We start from the raw sequence: 2500 nt of genomic DNA on the forward strand, positions 1-2500 counted from the left end.
GAAACTCCTAATATGGGCAGTAAACAGTTCAATTGCCCAATCACATTACTGCATTTCAAATGACGTCAAAGCGAAATGTTCGTCTCTTTCCAGAAAGTTCCATGGAGAGATGACTTTGTTTGCATCCGCGTTCGCTAAACCAATGAAAATTCGCGCTCGTTTATTTTTGTTCGTTAAGCCAATTAAATGTTTCGCATTTTTCTTTACGTTCTGTTTTAAAGTTTATTTTTCAAGGTCATATGAAAGTCGCTCTAACGTTTTTGACGCACCAAATTAAAACTGCCGTAGCAAAATGATTCAGACGCTGCTCCTTTGCCGTACGTAATTCCTCAGTTAGGTTCGGCACATAAATGGAGCGGCGTTTGAACCGGGCCTAACTAGGTGAGTATGTGCTTTTAGGTCTGGTACTGAGGAAGAGTTCAATGAATTTCATCAACTTTTGGAAGACATTAAAAGAACAGAAGGTTGCAGAAAAGAGAGAGAAGGGAAATAAAAATAAAAAGAAGAAAGAAGCCATGGACAAGAGGTAGGGTGAGGAGATAAGAGCAGCAGCCCTGAAGAGAATGGCAAGTAAGCTCATAACAATCAATTGTTATTTACATTTAGAAGAATGCTGATATTTTGCTGAGATTCCACTTCTTGCAATAAATGTAATCCCTTTTGAAATAAAGCTGATTTATTTATTATGACGTAAGGGTAGTAGGACTGGGGGAAGTGGCTAAAAATTCAAGGTAAAAGCTGATAATTATACCTATAAATGAAGATCCCCTTTCCTGAAATGATGCAAACATGTGATGTTAATAATTAAAATCACATGTTTGCATCATTTCAGAGTCTAGAAAGGGCAAAGAGATCACTGACAGTGAAAATGACAGTTATAGCGAGAGTGACAACGGGAAGTACTACGAGCTAAAATGCCAGTGTATTTAGACAAAATACAAGAGCCCCCATATTTTTCTATTGTTGTTTTCTGCAAGGGCTGGGGGCAAAATAGGGAGTAGCTATAACAAAGGTTTTCCTGCTTCCTGTGGGTGAGTGGGGAGGGGGTAATTTGTTTTGATAGAAACAAAAAATCCAGGTTTTAAATTTGAAAATAACTGAAATTACATACATTATATAGGTGGAGAGAGGAAAGGGGTCCAGCAACGTGCTAGTAAGCGTACTGCCATAGACATGCTCACAGAGAAAAACAATCAGAAGGTAGAGATGAAAAAGGAAGAACTAGCACTTAAAAGAATGGAGTTAGACTTTCAAAAAAGAGAAATATGCTGCCGAGGTAAATGAAAGAAAAGCAAAACTAGAAATGCAAGAATGGAAGGCATCAGACCGCATTTAGTTATTTGTAAGTAAAAAAGACTCTGTTTTGAAGTAATGTTTTTAACAAGTTGTAAAAAATTGCCTTCAGCAACTTGTAAAGTTGACATTTACTGGAAAATTCTCTATCAGTCCTATATCCTGATACTGTTTGCAGAGGTTTTGCAGCTGTTGTATTTTTCAGGCATGATGTATCGGCATACGTCGTATCTAATGAACTCCACAATAACCTTTTCAAAATTCAGGCCTGATGATGGATCAGTCAGTCATTACATAGCCTGTGAGGCTGGCCGTTCTGTTGTCGCGGAACGCAAGAGAACTCGAGGGGTTTTCCCCGGTGGAAAGGAAGGAAAGGACAGCTAGGTTTTACCTTTCCTCAGCCTTCTGCGCCGCTCAAAATCTCTCGCTCTCCAAAAAGAACTGCCAGCTTCGCTGGCTAGTCATTACATGATAGGGGAGGATGGTGAAAAGAGGGTGACAGTAACTTGGAAGAAAGGAGAAGGAGACGGAAATTTGAAAGGGAAATTCAAAATATACCCCTTCCCCTTTTCGTTTCAGAGCAAGGGCAAAGATTTTCAACAAAAAACATTTTAACCCACAGAAACTTGGTTGAGGCAAAAAAAAAGGCTTTCAGAAGCCAAAATGGATCACTGGCCCCAACAGCTTAATTTTGCTACCTGGTACGCCCCCACTGGGTGCGGGGTTATCAGAGAAATATTCGATGACGGTCTTCAGATGCCTCCCCAGATTCGGTCTTTCTACAGATTTAACGTTTACTTTACCAGGAGAAGGGTTTTGTTTCAGATGGGAGGCATCCAGTCACTGCACGTTCTCCCCGGCGACACAACTTTCAATCCGATAAAAAATACTGTTAGAGGGACCTCTTGTCACGCAACAGTTACAACCAACTGAAACATCCTTTTATTTTCGTCTACATATTTTTGGATCAACCAACCTATATTATTGGTCCCAGTCCTTTTCGTACAGTGCTATATTCAACAATACCCTTACGACATTGTTGTGCATTTCGAAGATGTGGGGAGTTTGGGGCTTCGCCCAGCAATGATTTTCGCTTCACCAAACGACACAATCACGGGCTGGGGAGCGTTTTTATTTGGATAGGTCATCAAGGGCCTACAAAAACAGAAATTCAATATCCAGGTGGGGCTAAGTTTTCCGATGAAGG

The 2500-nt window shown here is 40.4% G+C and overlaps 1 pseudogene; it reads left to right on the forward strand.

Moving 5' to 3' along the window:
• Positions 1-1956: 1956 nt before the first annotated feature.
• Positions 1957-2500, forward strand: part of LOC137996287 (uncharacterized) — a 1004-nt pseudogene continuing 460 nt past the window's right edge.

Source organism: Montipora foliosa, chromosome 3 (assembly GCF_036669935.1).
Source record: "Montipora foliosa isolate CH-2021 chromosome 3, ASM3666993v2, whole genome shotgun sequence".
Lineage (NCBI taxonomy): Eukaryota > Metazoa > Cnidaria > Anthozoa > Scleractinia > Acroporidae > Montipora > Montipora foliosa.